The sequence below is a fragment of the Oryctolagus cuniculus genome, chromosome 3, assembly GCF_051225735.1.
Source record: "Oryctolagus cuniculus isolate XC-2025 breed Fujian yellow rabbit chromosome 3, ASM5122573v1, whole genome shotgun sequence".
Classification (NCBI taxonomy): Eukaryota; Metazoa; Chordata; class Mammalia; order Lagomorpha; family Leporidae; genus Oryctolagus; species Oryctolagus cuniculus.
In genome coordinates this window covers 183,326,405-183,352,654 of record NC_142869.1, presented here as the reverse complement: position 1 = coordinate 183,352,654, position 26,250 = coordinate 183,326,405, and the positions used below count along the sequence as shown (strand labels likewise).

Here is a 26,250-nt window from a genome sequence, read left to right as displayed (position 1 = left end):
GCCCCACGGAGCCTGCGCGGGGCGGGCCGGAGCGGGGACGTGCGGCACGTGCGCCGCGCCGTGATTGGCAGCGCCGGCCCCGCCCCCAGCCCCGGGCCGGGGGCGGAAGAGGGGTCCGGGGCGGCGAGGGCTGTCGCCCAGGAACAATGGGGCCCGATGGGGCGGTGCTCCGTGGAGCGGGGTGCGAACGCGTGTGCGAGTGCGGAGAACGTTCCCGGCCCCGGGAGGCCCGGGACGCACAAAGGCGGCGCGCGCTTGGCTGGGCCGTGACGCTCTGCCCGAGCAGGAGCCCAGGAGGACCTCGCCGAAGGGCCGGGCCGGGAAGGAAGGGTGGCCCCGGGCTGCGGCGCAGGTGCGCGCAGCCCCCGGGACCCGGGACGAGCCTGCGGTGCGGCCGCGCGCCGCGCCCTGGCCCAGCGGCTGGAGAGAGACCGGTGTGGGGTCCGGGGACCCGGCCGGAGCCGTCCCTGGGGCTGCCGTGAGAGAGCCCCAGACCGCAGGGCGATTCCTCCCTGGGGAGGCCGTCCAGCACCACTTCCCCTGCCGCGCTCTCACGTGCAGTGACTGAATTATTATTATTTCATTTATTATTTGAGAGGCATTGGGGCACAGAGATCGTTTGTTCCCACAACAGCCTGGGTTGGCCCGGGCCGGTCAGGAGCCTGGCACTCCATGCAGGTCAGGAACCTCCCAAGGAACCTTAGCTCGAAGCTGGAATAGACGGGGGAGCTGGCCTTGAACCCAGCACTTCAGGGTTGCAAGCTATGTCCTAACCACGCAGCCAAATGCCCACACCCACCCGGCAGTCACTACAGCCTCCAAGATACAGTAACTGGCATTTTAACCCTGGGGGAAGCGAGGCCTGGTTAGTCGAGCCGTGTACCCTGAGTGACACACCTGGGGTACAGGTCGGGGCGGGGACCAGTGTCCTGACGGGAACTGCAGGGCGCTGTACAGACATCAAAGGAGGGCCCGGGCAGCCAAGGGCACACCCAGCAATTGAAATGAAACCCAGCGGGATTAGACCAACCCCCCACCCCCAGCCGTCGCCCTTGAAACACAGGGTAGCTCTGCTGCTGCACACCTGTGTGTGAACAGGCGTGGAAAGCCAGTGCCAGATGGGAAAACAGGCGAGGAGGATGGGTTACCATGGGCTGGAGCCGATCGTCCCCCTGCTGGTCCCCAGTGGGAGGCTGGGCGCTGCCTCCCTCAGGTAGGCTACACCCAAGGGGCCTCAAGCCTGCATCTGAGCCTCCGCCACCATCCCGGCCCTGAGGAAGCAGCAGTGCGGCCCCCGCCGTCCCGCTGCCCCTGGCTACCGTGATGCTGTCAACAGGAGGGTTGCTCCCCGGGGATTCGCCCAGCCAGGCCCGCGGAGTCCTGCCACCTGGCCATGGAAGGCTCTGGGCCTCTGGGGCCCCGCGGATGAGGCTCAGCGGCCAGGGGACCATGGGCGTGGACGGGGGTTCGGACGGCCCCGGGCACGCACTGTGCTGCCTGCGAGCTTTAGCCCAGAGCCTGAGGAAGGCTCCCATGTGAACATCTGCGCCAACTCAGGGAGGAGGCTGGAGGCTGGAGGCTGGGGAGAGGACCCGTCCTTCAGATGTGCCTGCTGCCTCGGGCGGTGCAGAACTCCCCCTTCACAAGGCAGCCTGGGAGGGAACCAGACCCTGTGGCAGTATCCTGTGTTGAGTAATCTGAGACCTTAGGGGATACAGGGTTAGGGAACTGAGACTGGGCGTGAGCGAACTTTGCTTTCAGAAAAACAAAGCAGTTACACTGTGAATACAGGCGAGGCCTGCCTCGGACAGTTTCTGTTCCTCTCAGTGCTTGCTGCTCAGCCTTGGAGCCCCAGCCTTCTGCACCTGCGCTGTCCAGTACCCGAGTGCCTGGCCACCCAGGTCGTGGCTGGCTACACTGGCCAGGCGGTGAGTGCAAAGCAAACACTGGACTCCAGAGGCCTGGTAAGGAAGAAGGGTAGCAGCTCATTGATACTTTCAGCATCGATAAATAATACTTTGGGCTTCACTAAATCCTCCACCAGCACCTCGCCTGTTTCCTTTGCACTTGCTTTCCCGTAGCTAGTAGAGCACCTCGCAGAAGCCAGGAACATTCCTCATCTGGGTGACGGCTGTGTGAGTGTGTGCCTGGGTGTTGAAACTCGTCACGCTGCGTACTTTATTGCTGTACTATAAATAAAAATGGATTTAAGTGCAAAAGAAAGAAGTAACGGCAGCTTGCCAATGCCTCTGGAGTAAAATCTCAGCTCCCCAAAGCCACCTCAGCCGCGCCCAGCCCCGTGCCTGTCCCGTGCCATCTTCGCCAGGGCTCACTGGCCTCCCGGCTGTCCTGGGGTGTCTCATCCGTGCGCACTCAGGACATCTGCCTCTTTTTGCAAGGTTTTCCTCCAGGTCTCCTAAGTCATCTGGCATCGCTTGGCATCGCTTGGCATCGCTTGGCATCGCTTGGCATCGCTTGGCATCGCTGGGGCCCGGCTGAATCGCCACTTCTTTCTTCCTTGACGTTCCTCTAGCAGTTAGGATGCATTGGGTCAAAAAAAGAGATGTGGGTGTTAAGGCACAGCAGGTCAAGCTGTCCCTGGGGCACCTGCGTCCCACGTCACGGTGCCCGGGACCGAGTCCCGCTCTGCCACCAGTCCGGCTTCTGCTAACTGGGAAGCCGCGGGTGGCCCCAGTACTTGAGTCCCTGCCCCCCACGTGACGTCCTGCTCCTGGACTCAGCCTGGCCAGCCCTGACCGTGGCAGACACCTGGGGAGCCAACCAAAGGATGAAAGATCTCTCTCTCTCTCGTTCTGCCTTCAAATAAATAAAAGTAAACTTAATAAGGAAGAAACAAGAACCCCCGACCGGCTTAAACACGGGTGGGAAATTATTGACTTGGGAGCTAGAAAGTCGGAAAGCAAACCAGACCTCACCGTGGTATGGCCAGGGCCTGGGTCCTTCCCTTCCTCCACGGGTCAGCTTTATCCTGCTGATGTCTTGCACACTAGCAAAGTGGTTGCAGCACCCCGGGCCTCACGTCCAAGTTCCACTCCTACCAAGAGTCTCTCGTCCTCCAGCACCCAAGGGAAAGATGCTGGACCCACAGTCAGCCCAGGGGAATCCACGTGCTCACGGGCACATCCCTGAACCGAGCCCCGCTTCCTTCTGGAGCCTGATTGGGCTTAGGCGGCTAAGGCCCCACCCCACCCGAGGCTCAGGGGTACTACGGTTCTCTGTGGCTGGGATCCGGAAGAGCAACCAGCAGCGTCCACTGGATCACCGTACCGTGTCCCGTGTCCCGTGTCCCGTGTCCCATGTACCGTGTCCCGTGTCCCGTGTACCATGTACCGTGCACCATGTACCATGTACCGTGTCCCGTGTCCCGTGTCCCATGTCCCGTGTACCGTGTCCCGTGCACCGTGTCCCGTGTACCGTGTCCCGTGCACCGTGTACCGTGTCCCGTGTCCCATGTACCTTGTCCCGTGTACCGTGTACCGTGTACCGTGCCAAGTCACCGCCTCCACCCGGGCTCAGCAAATTCGTCCTGTAAAGGACCAAGTAATGGAGAGCTGGGCTTGTGTGCCTAACTTGGTTTTGTTTACAATCCTTTAAACATTCAACAAAGGAAAACCAGGACAAGAGCTGGATTTGGCCCCAGGGCCCTGCTCTGCCAGCTATTGACCAATGCCATTGGGTGTCTGTGGCATCTAAATTTACCTCTGGTTTATTTCCCCCGACTACAGTAGCAGCTCTGTGAGAGCAGGCAGCCCTCTTCACCCTGCCTGCCCGACACCTAACACGATCCATGGGTCGGCGACAGAGCCCGTCAGCCCCGAGACCAGCCCTCACCTGGCGCGTCTGTCCTCCGTGTGCCCGCTGCCAGGGAAGGAATGGTCTACAGAGCAGGAAGAGGCAGTGTCGCCTGGGGAGGCCGCGTCCTGCCTAGCTGGCCTCACCTGCCTTTAAGGTCTCCACACCTCTGGAAAAATCCTCAGCTGGTGCTCTGCCCACAGCCTTCCCCCTTCTCCATCACCAACCCCCAAACCCGGGTCTTTCCAGCTCTCTTCGGTGCAGTGACTGCACGTCGCGTAGCTCGGACTGAACTTCTCGTTCTGTGCTTTGCTGAACAGGCAGGTGCAGCAGAACATGGCAGACGGGAGGTGCGGCTGGAGAGGGGCTTCTGTCCTGCGTGCTGCCGACACCTCAGCAAAGACCGTGGGAACGGAACGGAGGAAGGGCAAGGCAGCTGGCAGCGAGCAGGGCAGCGGCTCTCCCAGCACGGAGGAGTAACCCCTGCTTCATCGCGCGGCGGTGACGGTGACGGTTAGGGCGGTCCCTGAACCAGGACAGGACACTCTGCTGGAAGCTCCAGACTTAGGTTTAGGAACAATTAAAAAGTCCCTGCCTCGGGCGGTGGCTCAGGGCGCTCACTCCCCCAGCAGGAGTCGGCCGCAGTGCTGCTCCGGGGGACTTGGCTGTGGACAGAGCCCTGAGACACAGGAAGGGGTGGGGTCCTGGGATCCAGGAGGTGCGCGCTGAGCGGCAGACAGGGAGCATGACGGTGCTTCTCTTCGTGCCAAGGCTGCCCCCACAACCCCTGGGCAGCCGAAAAGAGCTTTCTGGAGGGAGTTGTTTGCTTGGGGGTGGGGGTCCTCATTAATGCAAGTCTGACTTTCCCAACTTGGTTGTCCTCGGGCTAGCGACACTGTGTTGCCGGGAATCTGAAAGTCAGTAGAACGTCCTAAGACCACGAGTGATGTCTGTGGAACTCAACGTAAGTGTCTGCCCACTGACATCTGTTGTCTGTGACAGTTGACACTCAGTACAACTAGGCACTGAGTGCTGTCACTAGCACCCTGTGGGGTGGATTCTACTCCATCGTGTTGGGCAGACAGGGAAACTGAGGCACAGTGCCATCACTTGTTCAAGCCCCACAACTACTGTGATCCAAGATTCAAGTACAGGGGCTGGCATTGCAGGGGAGTGGGCTAAGCCTGCAGCCCTGGCTTCCCACATCGGAGCACCAGTTCGGGTCCTGACTGCTCTGATTCCAGTCCAGCTCCCTGCTAATGCACCTGGGAAAGCAGAAGAGGATGGCCCAAGTGCTTGGGCCCCTACACTCTTGGGGCTCCAGCTTCTGCCTGGCCCAGCTCCGGCCATTGTGGCCATTTGGGGAGTGAACCAGCAGATGGAAGATCTCTTTCTCTGACACTCTTTCAAATAAATAAAATAAACCTTTAAAAAATGCAAAGACAGGCCACTGACTCTGGAATACCTTATTTATTTGAGAGGCAGAGTTACAGAGAGAGAGAGAGAGAGAGAATCTTCCATCTTCTGGTTCACTCCCCAGATGGCCATATGGCCAGAGCTGGGACAATCTGAAGCCAGGAGCCAGGAGTTTCTTCTGGGTCTCCCACATGGGTGCAGGGGCCCAAGCACTTGGGCCATCTTCTACTGCTTTCCCAGGCACATTAGCAGGAAGCTGGATCGGAAGAGGAGCAGCCGGGATGTGAACTGGGCACCCATATGGGATGCCAGCACCGCAGACAGAGGCTTGCCCTACGATACCACAGCGCCAGCTCCTGGAGTACATAACTCACTACTTCTCCTGTAGACTGTGGCCACTCTTACACAGGGAGCAGCTGCCAGGGCAGACGTTGCTCCCCTCCAACAAGTGTTGCCATATATGATACAGGGCCCATTGAGGCCACATCCATCGATCAGGAAAAGCCAAGTGGCCACATCCATCTATCAGGAAAAGCCAAGTGGCCATATCCATCGATCAGGAAAAGCCAAGTGGCCATATCCATCGATCAGGAAAAGCCATGGGAAGCAGTGGTTACGATGCCACTTGGGATGCTGGCATCCATACCTAAACTCCTGGTTCACATCCTGGGTCCTCTGCTTCCAAGCTAGCTTCCTGATCAGGCACAGCCCGGAGGTCACAGGCGATGGCTGAAATATTTCTGTCCTTGCAACCCACGTGGGAGAACTGGATTGAGTTCCAGGCTCCTGGCTTTTGCCTGGCCCGGCCTTGGCTATTGTGAACATTTGGAGAGTGAATCAGCATATGGAAACTTGCTCTCTCTCTTCTTTTAAATAAAATGAGTGAGCAAGGGGGTGGACACTGTGGTTAAGCCTCCGCCTGTGGGTGCCGGTTCGAGTCCTGGCTGCTCCACTTCCCTGTCAAGGCACTGGGAAAGCAGTAGAGGATGGCCAAAGTGCTTGCGCCCCTGCACCCACATGGGAGACCCGGAGGAAGCTCCTGGCTCCGGCCTGGCCCATTCCTGGCTGTTCTGGCCATTTGGGGAGTGAACTAGTGGATGGAAGACCGCTCTCTCAGCTTCTGTCTCTCCCTCTCTGTAACTCTGCCTTTCAAATAAATAAATCTTCAAAAAATAAAAATAAATTTCTCTAAAGAAGCGATTACTGAAGAGAGGAGGAAGAAGAGGGGGCACTGGCAGTTTTTTAAAAAGTGAGGGAAAATCTCTGTGACTAAAGCTCTTGGGAGTGGAAAGTGCCCTAGGTTCTGCCATTTTCTGGTGCGCTGGGTTGAGCTGGAGTTTGGACTCAGTCCTTTGTGGGGCAGACACTGTGGGTACTACACGGGTAGAAAAGGCACAAGCCTGCATCGCATCCATCTCTGCGCAGTGGCACTGTCCGTGCTTCCTACTTTCTGTGCTTGGCTCCTCTGTGGCCACCGTGCTCTGCTCCGCCCCACCTCATCCACCTGCAATCTCCCATCTCTTCCACTACTGAGAGCACAGGTGGGATTCAGGGGGCCCAGGAACGTGTGAGTTCTGCCCTTGCTTTTCCACCCTTTCCATCCTGCAGGGCTCCTGAGGGCCCACATCAAGGTAAAAAATAAGACAGCAGTGGCCAGCGCTGTGGCACAGTGGGTTAAGCCTCCACCTGTGGCTCTGGTGTCCCATACGGCGCTGGTTCAAGTCCTGGCTGCTCCTATTCTGACCCAGCTCCCTGCCTTGGCCTGGGAAAGCAGCAGAAGATGGCGCAAGTCCTTGGGCCTCAGCACCCGCGTGGGAGACCCGGAAGCAGCTCCTGGCTCCGGGCTTCGGATCAGCCCAGCTCTGGCCGTTGCAGCCACTTGGGGAGTGAACCAGTGGGTGGAAGACCTCTCTCTCTGTCTGTAAATCTAACTCTCAAATACATAAAAGATTTTTAAAAAGATAAAGGGCAGAACCTGTTCCCTCAGAGACAGAGCCCCAGACAAAGAGGCAGGCCCCTGCCTGGCTCAGAGCCCGTGTGTAGGAGCTGCTGTTTCCCACAGACATGGCCGGCAGCTCCTGTCCATCAGCTGTGTTGCAGGGGGCAGAGGCCACACTGGGCAGGGCTCTGTACAGACGGCACAGCAGAGGCTCGGAAACCCATAACCTAGACGCTCTCACATCCCACATCCCGCTTGACACAGGCCCAACCTGCCTGAGAGGGAGGGGGTGGGGTGGCAAGCAGGCCGGGCCCCATGAGGCCTGGAGACCAGGAGGGGAGAGCAAGACCCGCCCATCCCTGGGAGCAGGAAGTGGGCGAGAAGGCCACACCTGGGCACAGGGCCCCTTATCACCTAGGAGCCCCACCCCTCATAAACATGGGTGAACCAGAGTCCTGGATCCCGACCAGACCAGCAGGCAGCAGCTCCCAGAGGGCAGCCAGCCAAGGGGCAGGGCTCTCTCCCCTGCAGGAACACAGTCTCACCTAGTGCTCATAGCTCCCTGTTTGCAGATGCAGAGCATGGAATGCATATTAAACACGGACAAGGAACCGGGGCAAGGTCACACAGGTAGGAAGTAGGGCACTCGGAACGCGGGCTGGACTCTCTGGCCTCTGCCCAGATTCCCTTCAGGGACCAATGACAACTCACAGCCCCTCCCTGCCTACAGGAAGCTGCCTCATCCAAGGCTGGCCCCTCCCTGGGGTGGGGGTGCCCATATCCAACTCAACTGCGTGGGGGCAGGGAGCAGGGCCCAGAACCCAGCCCTGGCCTCACTCAGGCCAGCTCGGAAGGGTGGAAGGCAGGGCTGTCGTGTCAACTGCGCTGCACTTGGGCTTCTCCTCCTCCCAGTCCTGCTTCCCTCCCCCTGCCAGGGGACCCTCCCCAGTCACCCTGCTGCACGCCAAGCTCCCTCTAGGGGCTGCCACAGTAAGCTGGGACTTGCTGTCCCCACCTCAAGCCTGCTGGACTGAAAACCCAGACTCCAAAAAGGGAGGAATGAGGCGACCCGAAGGTTAACAGCAGCAGGCGGGCAGCCTCCCGGGGCTCGATGACCTGTTGCCTGGACCCGAGGGGTCACCTGGCGGTGAAGTCCAAAGGACAGGGGAGTGGGAGGGGGAGGAACTGGAGCCACGAGGAAGCAGCTCTTCCTGCAGACACACCTGACGTTAGGGCGTCTCCCTCCTCCTTCCTGTTTGCCTGGACGGTCACACACTGCTTAAAAGTACAAGCAGATTGCACTTGGACTGAGTTTGCACACTTTTAGGTTATTAAGGATTTTGGGGGCTGGTGGTGTGGCCAGCAGGTTAAGCCACTGCCTGCGACGCTGGTACCCAGTGTGGGCTCCGGTTTGAGTCCTGGCTGCTTCACTTTCAATCCAGCTCTCTGCTAATGTGCCTGGGACAGCAGCAGGAGATGGCCCAAGTGCTTGGTCATCTGTACCCTTGTGGGAGACCTGGAAAAAGCTCCTGGCTCCTGGCTTTGGTCTGGCCCAGCCCTGGCTACTGCACCATTTGGGGAGTGAACCAGTGACTGGAAGATTCTCTCTCTCTCTCTCTCTCTCTCTCTCTGCCTTTCAAATAAATCAATCTTTAAAAGATCTGTTTTTAAAGGTTTATTTTATTTGAAGAGCAGAGGAGCAGAGTGACAGAGAGCAGATCTGCTTGTTCTCTGCCCAGATGCCCACAGCAGCCAGGACGAGGCCAGGCCGAAGCCAGGAGTCCAGAGTCGGCCTCCCTGCGGGCAGCAGGGACCCACGCATTTGAGCCATGACTGCTGCCTCCCGGGGTGTGCCTCAGCAGGAAGCTGGGTGGGAAGTGGGGGTGGAGCGCGATCCCAGGCACTCAGAGGGGATGCAGGTTCCAAGCAGCAGTCTAACCCCTGGTGCGCAACACCCACCCAATATTAGGATTTTAAATCTGCCCGGGCCCCTGACCGCCCTTTATTTCGAGGGGAACCAGCTGTGGAATGGCACACGGGAGATGGTACCACTGCATCCCCAGCCCCAGGGTCAGACTCTCTCTGGCCCTGATCCCTGCCGGAGTAGGGGTGCTGGGTGCACACAGCCCAGGAGCCGGAGGGCTTAGAGCCTGGGGCCCTAGAGCCTCCCCTGTTCCCCTCGTCCCTTTACTGAGGTGAAAGTCGGTACCCAAAGAGCACGTGGTGAAGCTTGGACAAGCCATTCTGAGGCAGGGGAATGGAAGGTTCTAGAGAGCCAGCTCTCCTGGTGAATGGGTCACCTCAGGGCTTTTACATCCAGCCTAGAAGACAGCTGTGTGTGCACGCATATGCCGTACATGTGTGTGTACTGTGGTATACACGTGTGCAGTCTGCATACTGTATGTGTTTGCTAAGTGTGTCTATGTGTGAAAATGCACTTGTGTACGTGTGTGGTGCATGTAACATGCAGTGTGTATGTGGTATGCATGCATGTGTGTGTACAATGCGCTTGTGTACATGTGTGGTGCATGTAACATGTGCAGTGTGTATGTGGTATGCATGCATGGTGTGTGTACAATGTGCATGTGTACCTGTGTGGTGCATGTAACATGTGCAGTGTGTATGTGGTATGCATGCATGGTGTGTGTACAATGTGCTTGTGTACCTGTGTGTGGTGCATGTAACATGTGCAGTTGTGTATGTGGTATGCATGCATGGTGTGTGTACAATGTGCCTGTGTACCTGTGTGGTGCATGTAACATGTGCAGTGTGTATGTGGTATGCATGCATGGTGTGTGTACAATGTGCCTGTGTCCCTGTGTGTGGTGCATGTAACATGTGCAGTTGTGTATGTGGTATGCATGCATGGTGCGTGTGTGTGTGCGTGATGCGCTTGTGTATGTGTGTGGTCCATATAACACATGCAGTGTGTATGTGGTATGCATGCATGTGCATGTACAATGTGCTTGTGTATGTGTGTGGTGCGTGTGAGTAGCATGTACAGTGTGTACATGGTATGCATGCATGTGTGTATGCGTGTGTGCGTGTGCAGCTCCCAGGTGCCCATCGTTTACAGCTGAGAGTGGCCACTGGCATTGATGAGGACAGGATGTGGATGTACTTGATTTTCACACACGTGCAGGGAGAGGAGGAAGGGAAGCAAGGTGGAGCTGTGGAGAGACAAGGACTAAGTCCAGCCCAGCGCCCGGCTCAGGAGTGCAGCCTGCCCCGAGCCCGCCCCAAGCCCATCCTAAGCCTGCCCGAGCCTGCCCCGAGACCACCCCAGACCACCCCAGACCACCCGAGACCACCCCAGACCACCTAAGACCACTCCGAGAGTATCCCGAGACCGCCCCAGACCACCCCAGACCACCCCCAGACCGCCCCAGACCACCCTGAGACCACCCCAGACCACCCCCAGACCACCCCCAGACCACCCCAGACCACCCCAGACCACCCGAGCCTGCCCTAGACCACCCCAGACCACCCCAAACAACCTGAGACCACCCCAGACCACCCACAGACCACCCCAGACCACCCGAGCCTGCCCTAGACCACCCCAGGCCATCCCAGACCGCCCCAGACCACCCCTAGCCCGCTTTTGTCAGCCGCTGCGGGGCTCCAGCGAGCCTGGGACCTGAGCTGGAGGACACCTGCTTCTGTTTACTCTTCCTTTATCTTAACGGACCGGCTCCCCGGCCCACACCCTCCGCAAGCTCCAGGGGACCCTGGGATCCCCACGGCCCAGGTGCGCAGGTGGGGGCTGCTTCCTGCCTGAGCACAGAGCGGGAGGGAAGAGGGCCCAGAGCCAGCGCCAGGGCGTCCCAGCCTCGGCGGTCAGAGTGGAGGGTGAGGGCAGAGGCAGACAAAGGCAGGAAAGGGGCAGCGTGCCAGGCAGCCTCAGGTCGCCCCGGGCTGCTGACCACAGCTGGAAATTCCTGTTGGAGCTCCGTGTTTCCTCTCATTACGAGATAAGTCACTCCCCCTTGAACCAGAAGGATCCTGTCCTGGAAGAACCCTCCCAGAGAGGACCTCTGCTAGCCCACAGGGCGCCTCTGTGCACCTCGGAGAAGGGGCCCCGTCCTCAGGCAGCCCCGGCCTGTGACTCGGCAGGTGCCCCTCCACGTCCCCGGCACCGGCCACAGAGAACCTGCGCGGCTACACGATCGCCACAGCTCTGTCCTCCAACACTTTCACGCCCTGCACATCTCAAGTCCTGAGTGCACACAGAGAAGCAGCTGTGGCCGAGAGACGCCTGAGGGGCCTCGGAGGCCTGCCTGGTCCAGAGTCTCGGCTCCCATGTGCGGCACCATGAGGCTGCGGCCGAGCTCCGAGACAGGCCTGGCCGAGGTAGCCTAAGCTGTGCTCACGGGCAATCTAGAATGAATGGCAAAGCCACCAGCTTGTATTCAAGGATTTCTTTCTTTAAATTTTCCTTTTTACCTATTATCTTTTAAAAATGCTATTTATTTGAAAGGCAGAGCAATGACACAGAGAGAGAGAGAGGGAGAGAGAGGGAGAGGCAGAAGGAGAGAGAGGGAGAGGAAAGGAGAGGGAGAGAGAGGGAGAGTCTTCCACTCCTCAAAGGCCTACAATAGCAGGTCAAGGCCAGGAGCGGGAACTCCGCTGGGTCTCTGGGTGGTGACGGGGAGCCATGCAGGCGCACACTAGCAGGAAGCTAGAGCGGGTGGCAGAGGCGGGCCTTGGCCCCAGGCATGCTGGTACGGGAGGTGGGTGTCCGAGCACCAGGCCACCTGCTGCACTCAAGCCCTAGCCTCCTAAAGCTTGGTCTTGTTGTTTCTCTTGTAGCCATTAGGAGATCTGGATTTTCTGTGGGCAGAGTGGCGATACACACGCGGCAAAGGGGCTGCCAGCTCGCTCTCTGGCACCAGGACGCAGGCTCCTCCCTTGCTGGCTCAGCACCTTCTCCACAACCTGACTGCTAAGGGGGTGAGATCATCTCCCACGAGGAACTGTCCGTGAACTAAGAGGTGACGCACGAAACCACGCGGCACGGGCTTGCTTTCCCGGGGCAAGGGTGGGACCTCCACGAGCAGCTCACCGAGGATGGCCATGTTTTCCACCCCGCGGAGAAACGCGGCAGCCCCTGTAGAGCAGGGAAAGTGAGCCAGGGACGTCACACCTGCTGCAGACAGGAACCACCGGGCGGGGTTTGCACCAAACGGGGGTCAACGGAGCATCCAAATGAATGGCAGCTGTGGAATAAAAATCCGTGTGTCCACAGCGACACTCGCAACAGGGGAGGAAGGGAGGGAACCATCGGCTAACAGAAGTGGAAGCAAGGTGGGTGTGCGGTGCAGTGTGTAGGACACCACTGGGGATGCCTGCATTCCACATCAGTGCCTGGATGTGCACCCCGGCTCCGCTTCCAATTCCAGCTTCCTGCTAATGTGCACCCTGGGGGGCAGCAGGGTGCATGGCTCGAGCACTTGGGCCCCTGCCACTCACGTGGGAGACTCAACTGAATTCCGTGTTCCTGGCTTTGGCCTGACCCACCCCATCTGAGGCTGGCATTTGGGAAGACAGCGACACACGGAAGATCTCTCTCTCTCTCTCTCTCTCTGCCTTTCAAATGAAAATGTTGTTAAAATGGGAGTTAAATGCCTAACATAGCTTCTTATATATAGCAAGCACTCAAAAAATAAGTCACTACTAATTTAACTTCTTCCATAATTCAGTAATGATCTTTTCTCAGTTTTACTGTTGTTAAAGAAAAATATATATGCAATATTTTAAAAATAAAATAATTCTCAAAAATCTTAAAATGCTCAGTCCCTTCCCCCACTATTCCCATCTCTGATTTCCAAAGGCCAAGACTTTTTTTTGTTTTGTTTTGTTTTGTTTTAAGATTTACTTATTTGAAAGACAGAGTGACAGAGAGAGTGAGAAAGGTATCTTATAGCCACTGGTTCACTTCCCAAAGGCCCCAATAGCCAGGCTTGGTCCAGGCCAAAGGCAGGAGCCCAGAACCCCATCCAGGTCTCCTACACGGGTGGCAAGGGTCATCTGCTGCCTTCCCCGCTGCGTTAGCAGGGAGTTGGAGGCAGAGCAGCTGGGGCTTGAACCGGCGCTCCAATACAGGATGCCAGTGCCGACCGCAACGGTCTAACTGGCTGTGCTGCAATGTCGCTCCCTTGGGACACCACTATTTGTTGTTTTTAAAGATTTGTTTATTTGCAAGTCAGTTACAGAGAGAAAGGGATGAGGGGAATCTTCCAACCACTGTTTCACTCCCCAGAGGGCCGCAAGGAGGCCAGGAGCTTCTTCCAGGTCTCCCATGCGAGTGCAGGGCCCAAACACTTGGGCCATTCTCTGCTTTCCCAGGCCATAGCAGGGAGCTGGATGGGAAGTGGGGCAGCTGGACAAGAACCAGCGCCCGTATGGGATGCCGGTGTCGCAGGAGGGAGCTTTACCAGCTGCGCCACAACAAGGCCGCTGAAAAGCACCACTTTCTGACTTCCACCAGCTTCTCCTGTTACTCTCGGTTTTATTTATTATCTGATGCCTTCGTCCTTTGGAAAATAAAGACATGGCTCTCACATATTCCCTTTTCTTCTCCTCCTATCAGTAGCCAGGGGTTCTCAGGACGGCGTGCTCACTGTTCACAGCTGAGCTGGGCTGAGTCGTCTTAGTCTGCCTCCGAGCTGGTCTGTGTTAGTCAGCCGTCTCAGCAGAGGGAAGCTGCTTTGGAAGGAGGAAGGATTTGAGGGGCGCAGTCTCAGATCCTCGCTACTCTGGCATCTGCTGAGGGTGGTGGGCAGCAGCGCGCACACAGAGAGCGGGTCACATGGGAGCCAGGACGCAGAGAGCGGCAGGGAGCTCGCTCATCCACGTGGTCTCCCCTGAAAAGTCATGATGGGGCCAGTGTTGTGGCACACCTGCATCGCTGGCATCCCATATGGGCACAGGTTCGAGTCCTGGCTGTTCTACTTCCACTCCAACTCCCTGCTAATGTGCCAAGGAAAACAGCAGAAGATGGCCCAAGCACTTGGGCCCCTGCCACCTATGTGGGAGACCTGGATAAAGCTCCTGGCTTCGGCCTGGCCCAGCCCCAGCTCTTGTGGCCATTTGGGGAATGAACCAATAGATGGAAGACCCCTTTTTGTCTCTCACTCTCTCTGTAACTTTGCCTTTCAAATAAATAAATAAATCTTAAAAAAAAAAAAAAAACATCATGACTCTAGCGTGGGGCTTCACCCAAACAACCTAATCCAACCAATTCCTGAAGCCTCCCCTTCAGACCCCATAAAGGAACACCGAACCTCCACCCTCTGTAGGGAAGCCAAATCTCGTGCAAACCAAAGCACGTTACACACTACGTCTGCACGTCCCCGGAAGGGAACGCGGCCCGGCTTTCTGCATGTGCAGCTGATGACGCACACACGCAACTCCTCTCCAAGCTCTCCGCTGGAACCTAGATCTCAGATTCAGATGCGGCAGGACCGGTTCCGTTTCCTTTCCCTTGGGCACTCCCTCTGAGCCCTCTGTCCTCGTCCTCCATCCTCCATCCTCCATCCTCGTCCTCCGTCCTCGTCCTCCATCCTCGTCCTCTCGTCCTCCATCCTCATCCTCCGTCCTCGTCCTCCATCCTCGTCCTCCATCCTCGTCCTCTCGTCCTCCATCCTCATCCTCCGTCCTCGTCCTCCATCCTCGTCCTCCGTCCTCATCCTCATCCTCATCCTCCATTCTCGTCCTCGTCCTCCATCCTCGTCCTCTCGTCCTCCATCCTCATCCTCCATCCTCGTCCTCTCGTCCTCCATCCTCGTCCTCGTCCTCCATCCTCGTCCTCCATCCCTCCATCCTCGTCCTCCATCCTCGTCCTCCATCCCTCCATCCGCGTCCTCCATCCTCGTCCTCCATCCTCGTCCTCTCGTCCTCTCGTCCTCCATCCTCATCCTCGTCCTCCATCCTCGTCCTCTCGTCCTCCATCCCTCCATCCTCGTCCTCTCGTCCTCCATCCTCCGTCCTCTCGTCCTCGTCCTCCATCCTCGTCCTCGTCCTCCATCCTCGTCCTCTCGTCCTCCATCCTCATCCTCCATCCTCGTCCTCCATCCTCGTCCTCGTCCTCCATCCTCGTCCTCTCGTCCTCCATCCTCGTCCTCTCGTCCTCGTCCTCGTCCTCCATCCTCGTCCTCATCCTCCATCCTCGTCCTCCATCCTCGTCCTCCATCCTCGTCCTCTCGTCCTCGTCCTCGTCCTCCATCCTCGTCCTCATCCTCCATCCTCGTCCTCCATCCTCGTCCTCCATCCTCATCCTCGTCCTCCATCCTCGTCCTCATCCTCCATCCTCGTCCTCCATCCTCGTCCTTGTCCTCCATCCTCGTCCTCTCGTCCTCCATCCTCGTCCTCCATCCTCGTCCTCTCGTCCTCGTCCTCGTCCTCCATCCTCGTCCTCATCCTCCATCCTCGTCCTCCATCCTCGTCCTCCATCCTCGTCCTCTCGTCCTCGTCCTCGTCCTCCATCCTCGTCCTCATCCTCCATCCTCGTCCTCCATCCTCGTCCTCCATCCTCATCCTCGTCCTCCATCCTCGTCCTCATCCTCCATCCTCGTCCTCCGTTCTCGTCCTCTGTCCTCGTCCTCATCCTCCATCCTCGTCCTCCATCCTCATCCTCCGTCCTCCATCCTCGTCCTCGTCCTCGTCCTCATCCTCTCGTCCTCGTCCTCCCCCGTTTCCCAGCTCAGGCCCTCCTGGGTTTGCAGGCAGTGTGCCACTTGGTTCTCTGTGCAAGGTTACTCTGGATACAAACATGCTGAGATGTTGCATTTCTGAACACGTCCTCACGTTGCCTCCGCACTACTGTTGGTTTGGCTGCCTGTCGCTTGGAAGCGACTCGGAGAGCTGCGAAGCCACCGAACTCATTGTGGCCCAGCATCTGGCGCAGGAATCCAGAGTCATGCGATTCCGGACCTTTCGTCAAAGTCCTGATTTCTGTGTTTTTGCTCCTGGCTTTATTTTTTGATCTTCTCTTTAATCATGCTGTTCAGAAATGCCATGATTAAGATTTATTTATTTAGTTATTTGAAAGGCAGAGTGGCAGAGGCAGAGGCTGAGGCAGAGTCTTCCTCCTCCTCTGGTTCACTCCGCAGGTGGCCACATGGCCGGAGCTGGGCTGATCCGAAGCCAGGAGCTTAGAGCCTCCTCCAGGTCTCCCACGTGGGTGCAGGGCCCAAGGACTTGGGCCACCCTCCACTGCCCTCCCAGGCCATAGCAGGGAGCTGGATCGGAAGTGGAGCAGTCAGGACTAGAACTGGCGCCCATGTGGGATGCCGGCACTGCAGGCAGTGGCCTCACCAGCCACACCACAGCAGCGGCCCTCAGAAACTTCATGATTCTGTGTCTTGTTATACGATTTCTTTCCCATTCATTGGACAGGCTTTCAATCTAGAAATAAATGATTTCCATTTTATAATTCTTTCCGGAATAATAATTTTTTTAATTTTTTTTAATTTTTATTTTTTTATTTATTTTTTATTTGACAGGCAAAGTGGACAGTGAGAGAGAGACAGAGAGAAAGGTCTTCCTTTGCCGCTGGTTCACCCTCCAATGGCCACCACGGCCAGCGCACTGTACTGATCCGATGGCAGGAGCCAGGTACTTATCCTGGTCTCCCATGGGGTGCAGGGCCCAAGCACTTGGGCCATCCTCCACTGCACTCCCGGGCCACAGCAGAGAGCTGGCCTGGAAGAGGGGCAACCGGGACAGAATCCGGCGCCCCAACCGGGACTAGAACCTGGTGTGCCGGCACCACAAGGCGGAGGATTAGCCTAGTGAGCCGTGGCGCCAGCCTATAATTTTTTAAAACATTATTTCTTCCTTTCTATTTTCTCCGTATGGAATCCCAATTTCTCAAATGTTCTACCTTCTCAATGGACCCTTCTTTTCTTACTGTCTTTGTCATATGTGCTCACCTTTTTTGTCCCTTATTATCTGCAGATTTTTTTTCTCAACATTATCTTCTGACCATTCTTGAATTTTTAGTTTCTAATATCACAGCACAAACCTCCAAGAATTCTTTTTTATTCTGAGTGCTCATTTTAAAAAATAATATCCTGGGGCCAGCACCATGGCTCACTTGGCTAATCCTCCACCTGCGGTGCCGGCATCCCATATGGGCACCAGATTCTGTCCCGGCTGCTCCTCTTCCAGTCCAGCTCTCTGCTGTGGCCCAGGAGGGCAGTGGAGGATGGCCCGGGTGCTTGGGCCCCTGCACCCACATGGGAGACCAAGAGGAAGCACCTGGCTCCTGGCTTCGGATTGGTGCAGCACCGGCCATAGCGGCCATTTGGGGGGTGAACCAACAGAAGGAAGACCTTTCTCTCTGTCTCTCTTCCTCACTGTCTAACTTTATCTATAAAAAAAAATGTTAAAAAATAATATCCTTGGAGGTGGAGATGCTTCCACGGAGACCAGCTCCCTGGGGCCCTCCTGGGGCTCACCACTGGCCAGGGCCGGGGCATCAGCACACGGCCCTCCCGGCCAACTCAGAACCTGGTGCCCCCCACGCACCAGTGCTGCTCTCCACGGGGGGCGTCAAGGCCTCGCCCCGCTCAGTCAGAGTCTGTCTCCTCCTCGTAGCTTACACAACGGCCAGTCCCTGAGAACCGTCTTGCACGCCAAACGCTGTCTCAGCCTTGGCCTCTCGGGAGCCACCGCGACACAGCCCTCTCCTCGTTTCCCAGGGACAGACCTGCTTTCACCACGCCGGGCATCCTCAGTGTGGATCTGCTTGGTTTTGTTCAAGCTGTCTCTGCTTCTTTCACTGGCTCTCTTCCTCCAGGTTCTGTGTGTGAGTGTGTGTATGTGTATGTGTATATATGTGTGTGAGTGTATATGTGTGTATATGTGAGTGTGTGTATGTGTGTGAGTGTGTATGTGTGTATGTATGTATGTGTGTATATGTGTGAGTGTGTATGTGTGTGTCTGTGTGAATGTGTGTATGTGTATATGTGTATATGAGTGTGTGTATGTGTGTATATGTATGTATGTGTATGTGTATGTGTGTGAGTGCGTATGTGTGTATGTGTGTATATGTGTGTGAGTGTATGTGTGTGTATGTGTGTGTATGAGTGTGTGTATGTGTGTGTGTGTGTGTGAGTGTATGTGTATGTGTGTGAATGTGTGTATGTGTATGTGTGTATATGTGTGTGTGTGTGTGTGTTGTCCTGTTTCATGTCACATGCTGTTCACAAATTGCCCATCCGGTCATACTAAGAGTGACTCACCAAACCTTGACATAAACAAGATGTGAATGCACGTTGGGCACTCACGTTCGACGGGGTCTCCTTCTCCCTTTCTCAGTGGTCAGCGTCCTCAGCAGAGTTCCCCAGACTCGCTCTCAGGTTTAAACTTGTCTGCCGGTGTCCAGGAGACAGGATGGGAAGAATGAGCGCCTCACCCCTGCACGAGGCAGCTTCTCATCACAGCAATAGAATACCTGAAACAACTCACCCTGTAAAGAAACAAGGGTTGCTTAGTTCCCAGTTTCAGAGGTTCAAGCCCAAGGCCGGGTAGCCCCGTTGGTTTGGCTTCTGGAGAGGGCAGTGGCAAAGTTCACCTGGAGAACAGAGCCCGTGGGGAGCCAGGCAGCGGGGTGAGGGGCTGGGCCCAGCTCAGGCCCTCTCGTGAGAACGACACCCAACACCATCAGATCACATTCCCCTGCCTTTGGTGCCATCAGCGTATCGCTCTGGTCCGAGTGTCTGTGTGAGTTCGAACCCAGCGTCCTCTTTACTGACGAATCTCACCCTGCTGTGCCAGGGCCTCCAGGGCCTCTCTGGCTTCACCTCCCCATGGGCCAAGTGCTCGGTCTCTGACTCAGGCAGAGAAACGGGAACGGCTTGTTGTGTAGGCTGGGGGAGGAAGTCAGGGATCTTATGACAATAGCTAAGGCTGGACGAAGCCAAAGTCAGGAGCCAAAACCTCAGGGTGGTCTCCCCCGTGGGCACCTGAGCCATCACTGTCTGTCTCCCAGGGTGTGTATTAGCAGGAAGCTGGAATTGCAAGTGGGGCCAGGACTCAGCCCAAACACTGATGTGGGATGAAGGCCTCCCAGTGGCATCTTAGCTGTCCTACCAAACACTCATGCCTGATGACAGCTTTTAAACGATGCTCTACTTTTTTGCTACAGCCATTTCCAGTCTTCAGAAGTACCTGGTGAACCAATGTCCAGGCCTCGGGCATCTCAGAAACATGAATCAGGGCTGGCACAGTGGTGTAGTGGGCTGGGCCTCTGCCTGCGGCATGAGCGCCGATTTGTGTCCCAGCTGCTCCTCCCCCAATCCAGCTCTCTGCCGTGGCCTGGGAAAGCAGTGGGTGACGGCCCAAGTGCTTGGGCCCCTGCACCCGTGAGGGAGACCAAGAGGTGGCTCCTGGCTCCTGGCTTCAGATCAGCCTAGCTCTGGCCATTGCGGCCATTTGGGGAGTGAACCAGTGGATGGAAGATCTTTCTGTCTTTTCCTCTCTCTGTTAACTCTGCCTCTCAAATAAAAATAAATAAATCCTAAAGAAAAGAAAATGGATCAGCTTGTTTTCCTGGCTCCCCCCTTACAAGACCCTTCCCTCTGGTATATGGGGTTAGGATCCCTAACTAATTTCCAGTTTAAAAAAAAAGTTCTTAATCCCCCTGTATGTTATTACCTTCCTTATAGGCTACACCTTTTAAAGAAAAAAATCTCCACTCACATGTTGGCGGGGCTTGAGGGAGAGGCGAGGTCCACACCGAGCAGCTGCTGTTTCACAGGGAGACCTCCCAGCCCGCACAGCCCTCGGCTCCACGCAAACCTGTTCCTAGCTGCCAGTGTAGACAAGGGCAGGCGTGGTGACGCGGCGGGTGACGCAGCAGGTGACGCAGCAGGTGACGCGGCGGGCTCACACGCACTGGGAGGCCTGCATCCTGTGTCCAGAGGCCGCCTGAGTCCCAGTTACTCTGTTTCCAATCCACCTTCCTGCTGATGTGAGCTCTGGATGGCGTTCCTGGCTCCTGGCTGCAGCCTGGCCCAGTCCCAGCTACTGTGGGAATTTGGGGGAACATCAATGTCTCTCTGCCTTTAAAATAATAAATACATCTTTTTTAAAAAAAATTGAAGTCAAGGAGAAATGTGACTTGGTTCACAGTCTTTTCTGGTAAAAATTTATTATTTATTTGAAAGGCAGAGTGAGAAAGAGAGAGAATCTCCCATGCGCTGGTTCACTCCCCAAATGGCTGCAATAGCAGGCTGCAGCCAGGAGCAGGCGCCTCATCCGCCTCCTACGTGGGTGGCAGGGGCCCAAGGACTTGGGCCACCCTCCCTGGCTTTCCCAGCCACAGCAGCAGGGGGCTGGATTGGAAGTGACACAGCCGGGACTTGAACTGGCACTCATATGGGATTCCAGTGTTGCAGGTGGCAGCTTAACCTGCCGAGCCCCAGTGCTGGCCCTGTTCACACAGTCTAAAGGCCAATTTCCAAACACGCTTTGGGGCCATGGAATTAAATCTGAAGTCTCACCCCAAGTCCAGCTGCCGGGCCATCAAGTGTGGACTGTGTACACACAGTTCAAACCCAAGTCCCAGCCTGTGCCTTCTGTCGAAACCCCAGGGCCCACAGACAGAAGGTTCCCCTCTCACCCACATAGTAAACAGGAAGACCTCTCGGGGCTGTGGGCTCGGGCTGTGGCCCTGCCCCTTTCTTCAGATCCCTTACTGAGAACTGAGCCATTGCAACATCACGCTCCACCAGCTGGCTCAGCACAAGAAAGCGCTTTGCTGTGGCATGAGGTTTTGTGGGCTGCAAGCTACATCTGGGTCAGCAAATTAACCCCCCAGTGTGGTTCCCAAGTCCAGCGTGCTCTGGCTTAGGGCTGTGATTTCACCCCCCAGTGTGGTTCCCGAGTCCAGCGTGGTCTGGCTTAGGGCTGTGATTTCACCCCCCAGGCATCGGCTCTTGTCGTGTTTGGGACACAAGGTCCCTCTGTGGGTGTTCAAGGCACAACACTTCAGGCTACCCCACTGGACGACACAGGGCTAAATCCAGAATCCTGTGTTCTCCACCAAGGTCCCAGGGGTAACTGCTCTAACTCGGCGGTGATGTTTGCAAGTGTGTTAGGACACAGCGGAGAGCTGGAGACGTCCTTCTTTGTTCCTCAATTTCACCTCCACTTCTGTTTCTTGCCTAAACATGAGCCGAACCCTTCTCGGTTCCCTTTCACGGAAGTTTCTAAGTGAATGGTTACATAACAGATGGCCAGCTGGTCTACCTAAACAGGGCCTGACGAAAAGCAGTATCTCCATGGGAGGGGTCACCATGGTTCAGATGCTGGGCCTCCAATTTAGGATGGATTAAGTCCTCAGAGACTGAATCACGTTAAATATTCAAAAACAACTCAAATATTTACTTGAGAGCCTGATGCTCTCCAAGGCCCTGGAATGCAGACATGACAACCAAGAGCTCGCGGGCCACGGGGAAGACCTAGTGGATTCCAGTGGAGGGCTTGCGTTTTCCTGGCCCCCATTCACCCTTCTCCTAGTCACAGGATCTGAGGACAACGTCAGGCTGTGCTCTCAACAGAACGGAACCTCCCCCTGGCTGTGGAGCTAAGACAAATACCCCAGGCTGACAGCAGCAATGGGCTTGGAGTCGGACTTGTAATGTGGTCAAAGCCAACGACATGCATGAGTTTTCTGCTTAGGCTGCTAAGCGCAGGGATGGATTTCTGCGTGTGGATGGCTGTGACTGCTATCGATGACTTGTTTGAGCGAGCTGCACGGAACTTCCTATCATCTGCCACTGAAAAGGCTCAGGGAAACAGGTGGAGGCGTGTTCCTCCCAGAATTCAGTGTATGATTTTAGTTATTTATTAGAGAGAGAGAGAAATTCCCATCCAGTCATTCACTCCCCTGATGCCCACGTAGGCCCCAGGGAACGCAGGTGCCAGGAACTCAGTCTTGGTCTCCCACGTGCGTGCAGGGCCTCAGCTAGTTGAGCCGTCACTGCCGCCTCCCAGGGCGCCCATCAGCAGGACGCTGGGGTTGGAGCAGAGCCAACATTTGCACCCGGATCCTCCAGCCTGCAATGCAGGCTTCTTAACCAGCATCTCAACTGCTGGGCACTCACCCCAATCGTATTCCTTCCTTCCTTCCTTCATTCCATCTGAGAAACAGGGACAGAGAGAAGCAGAGAGACAAATCTCCCGTCCACTGGTCACTCCCCCATTGCCAGGACCGGGCCGGGCCAGGCTGAAGCCAGGACCAGGACCTCCATCTGGCTGTCCCACATGGGTGGCAGAGGCCCAAGCACCTGAGCCATCATCTGCTGCCTCGCAGGTGCCTTAGCAGGCTGCTGGAATCCAGAGCAGAGCTGAGACGGGAACCCAGGTTCTTCTTACGGGGCGCAGGAGCTCGGCAGTGTCTTAAATGCACACCAAGCCCCAGGCCCTGATCTTGTCCAAAACAAGGTCTTTGCAGAAGTCGTTAGTTAAGGATCTCAAGGCAAAATCATCAGTGGTAGAGGGCGGGCCCTACATCTCACACGAGATAAAGAGAGAATGCAGGGATGCAGAACACAGGAAGAGGCAGAGGTCCGCCGCCTCCAGGCAAAGGGTGCCCGCCCAGGAAGCTCCGAGGTGCAGGCGAGGGGTCCCGTCCCGCTGTGGTGCCTTCCGAGGGCGCAGGGCTGAGGCTCGGACTCTCAACCCCGGCCTGCAGAACTCAGCAGAGAACCTCACGCTGCTTCAAGCCCCTGGTGGGTGGTGCTGTGTTAAGGCGGCCTGAGAAAACACACACTCCGGCCAGTGAAACCTCCAACAGGGATTTCTTGGTAGCTCAGCCACATCCGGGGAGGTCTCGGTGTGCAATTCAGAGATGGGGAGACGGAGAATTCAGACGGCTATTTCAGCGGGAACATGGCGAAGCCCAGGAGCTGCCTGTGCCCCCGCTCCACCCGACAGGAGCCTGGACTCCGGGCCCCTCCTGTCTACGCTTCTTGCTCCCTCCTGTCTACACTCCTTGAGGCATTCTCCTAACACGCGGGCTGCTCGAGCAAGGACAGGAGCTCTGTTTGTTACACGTTGAAAATACTGCTCCTTTGTCTTTTGACTTTTTACAGTAATTTTTGCTTGGTAAAACCTACTTTTTTCAAAGATTTTTGGGGGTTGAATTGTGATGGACATGGCTAAGCCTCTGCCTGCAACACCTACACCCCAGATGGGCACTGATTCCCATCCCGGCTGCTCCACTTCCAATCAGCTCCCTGCTAATGTGCCTGGGCAAGCAGCGGAGGACGGCCCAGGTGCTGGGGACCCTACACCCACGTGGGAGACCCAAAGAATCTCCTGTTTTCTATCCAGATCAGTCCCAGCCAGTAAGGCAGAGTGACACACACACACACACACACACACACACACACACAAAGGTCTTCCATCCACTGGTTCACTCCCCTCCCAATGCCCACAACAAATGGGGCTGGGTAAGGCCAAAGCCAGGAGCCTAGAACTGCATCGAAGTCTCCCACGTGAGCAGCAGGGACTCAAGTACTTGGGAATCACCCACTGCCTTCCTAGTGTGTTAGGAAGCCGAGTCAGAATGGAGCAGCCAGGATTTAAACTGACACTCCAGTATAGGATGCAGGGTCCTGAGAGGCAGCTTAACCCACTGCACCACAATGTCTGCTCCCAAGCCTATTTTTTACATAGTCAAATTTATCAGGGCCAGCACTGTGGTGTTGTGGGTAAAGCTACCGCCTGCAAGGCCAGCATCCCATATGGCACCAGTGTGAGTCCCAGCTGCTCCACTTCCAATGCAGCTTCCTGTTAATGCGCCTGGGAAAGCAGGGAAGATGGCCCAGGTGCTTGGGCCCTGTACCCACAAGGGGGACCCAGATGGAGTTCCTGGTTCCTGGCTGCAGCCTGGCCCAGCCACAGTCATTATGGCCACTTGGGGAGGCAACCAGCAGGTAGATGACTTCTCTGTGTCTCTCCCTTTTTCTGTAAATCTGCTTTTTAAATCATTCAAAAAAAAAAAAAGACGGACAGATGGACGGAGGGAGGGAGGGAAGAGATGCACTGTCTCACAGCGCTGGCATTTGCAAGCCTGAGGTCAAGGTTTCCCCCAGGCCTTGCCGCCCGGCTGTGCAGGGCCGTCTTCCTGCGTCCCGAGTCTGTCCAGGCTGCCGTCACAGACGCCGTGGGCTCTGAGGCTCGAACAACGGAAACACATTTTCCCCAGTGCTGGAGGCTGGAGGCTGGGGGCTGGGGGCTGGGGGCTGGGAGCTGGAGGCTGGAGGCTGGGGGCTGGGGGCTGGGGGCTGGAGGCTGGAGGCTGGGGGCTGGAGGCTGGGGGCTGGGGGCGCAAGGTCAGGGTGCATGGTGAGGGCTCTGTGCCCCTCGGCGGGGCCACACCCTCGTGCCCTCCAAGTGCCTGGCACTGGGGATTAACCCTCCAACACGGGAATCTGGGCTGTGGGGGCAGAGCTCCGTCGGCGACAGCCACTCCGCGGATGGCCTGGACAGGACAGAAAGGGCTCTTCCTGAGGAGGGGGCACTCCCGCCTCCGGACTCTGACTGGAACACCAGCTCCCCCGCTCTCCGGCCTGCTGCAGACCAGAACTCCCCCTCCAGCTCACCTGGTGCAAAAACCTTCAGTCCCCACTGGCCCCGCCGGGCCCTCCCGGTCCCCAGCTTGCAGACTGCAGGGCTGGGGACTTCCCAGCCCCCCGTCACGGCAGGCCATTCCTTATCCATCCTCTGTCTACGCAGTCAGCGCTCCACACCTGCGGGCTCTGTATCCAGACTCAGCCCTCTATGAAATGTCCAAAAAAGCCGAACTTGCACTTCCCACGCTCTGAGTACCAGGCTGGACACGCTCTGCGGCGGCTCCCGCCCTCCCAGGTCCTCCCTCGTCTCCAGGCGCCCGACTGAGCCCTGCACACCTCGCATCTCACCTGCACCCTACAGAGTCGCGGCTTCGATGGTGCCGTCTGCACTGAACACACGCTAACAATGCCGTAGAGGAGCTACTCACAGAGCACTTACGCACTTCTTGAAGTCACCCACCTTGTAAGGCAAGTTCACAAGGCGTCCTGTTTCCCAAGAGCGTGCAGCCGGGTGCTCTGCCTGGCTCAGGTCTCCCGCTCGCCTCAGGAACCTGCATCCCACGTGCGGCAGTGCAGTGGCTCGGGACACCTTCACACCCAGCGCTGACACGCACCGCAGGGAGCCCAGTGTCTTACCTGCACATCGGCTGGCTGGCCTCCTGCATCCGTGACTCCAGGCCCGGCTCGGCGGTGCCCAGGCCTGAACCGGAACGGCGGCCTCCGCTTGTGGAGCCTGCACTGGGAGCGGGGCCTCGGGGAGGAGTGCCCAGGTGAAACCAGACGCAGGTCGGGACAAGGCCTGCCGCCAGGGTCCCGCGGCAGGGAGGCAGGGAGGCAGGGAGACCGGCCGGCAGGGCAGCCTCTCTCCTCTGCCACAGCACGCGGCCCCGGGCGGGCGAGGATGCACTCTGCCGGACCAGTACCAGCAGAGGATGCCGGTGCAAACAGCGACGGTTTATTCCCGCGCAAACGTGGGCGGCTGCACACAAGTACCCACCCCGAGCCGCCACTGCTCACTTTTAAACTGGAAAGAAAAGAAAAACTGAAAATGGTACCTATAAGCGGGACGGAAAGAGCCACCTCCCGGCCTGCCCTCTCTCTTTACAGGGAGGGGGCGGTACCTCAATGGATATGCAAACAGAGTGGGGCCTGAGCCCTGGCCACAGCAGGTGCATCCTGGGAAGGCGGCGTATGGAGCCCGCGGTTAAAGAGACAGCAGCTCAGGTCAAGAGCCTCAGGTGATCACTGACGTCATAAATAAGAGCGGCAACTGTTAAATCAACAACAGGAGTCACTGTGCACCTGCTCCCCATGTAGGAGCTCTGTCCTTAATGAGTTGTACTATGAGAATTAACTGCAAAACTTGTTCTCAAGCAGTACTTCATAGGTGGTGTGTGGGGGTGCAAACTGTTGTAATCTTTACTTAGTATAGAGTTGGTCTTCTGTATATGAAGTTAAATTTAAATGAATCTTCGTGAAGAATGGGATGGGAGA

General features: G+C 56.8%; 2 long non-coding RNA genes across 6 annotated transcripts; one reads left to right on the top strand and one right to left on the bottom strand.

The window, feature by feature from the left end:
- Positions 1-582: 582 nt before the first annotated feature.
- Positions 583-26,171, bottom strand: LOC108175704 (uncharacterized). Of its 5 annotated transcripts, none has more exons than XR_016231151.1 (4): positions 25,878-26,166; positions 25,393-25,780; positions 18,415-18,641; positions 583-2,529 (listed from the first exon to the last, which is right to left on the bottom strand). It is a non-coding gene; the product is annotated as an uncharacterized LOC108175704 (long non-coding RNA). The 5 variants fall into 5 exon arrangements; XR_016231148.1 differs by adding an exon at positions 19,874-20,200 and having other exon boundaries at positions 2,207-2,529; positions 25,393-26,171; XR_007915486.3 differs by having other exon boundaries at positions 25,393-26,167.
- On the top strand, positions 1,839-8,966 carry LOC149127647 (uncharacterized). Its single transcript, XR_016231152.1, has 2 exons — positions 1,839-1,964; positions 4,134-8,966. It is a non-coding gene; the product is annotated as an uncharacterized LOC149127647 (long non-coding RNA).
- Positions 26,172-26,250: the final 79 nt, after the last annotated feature.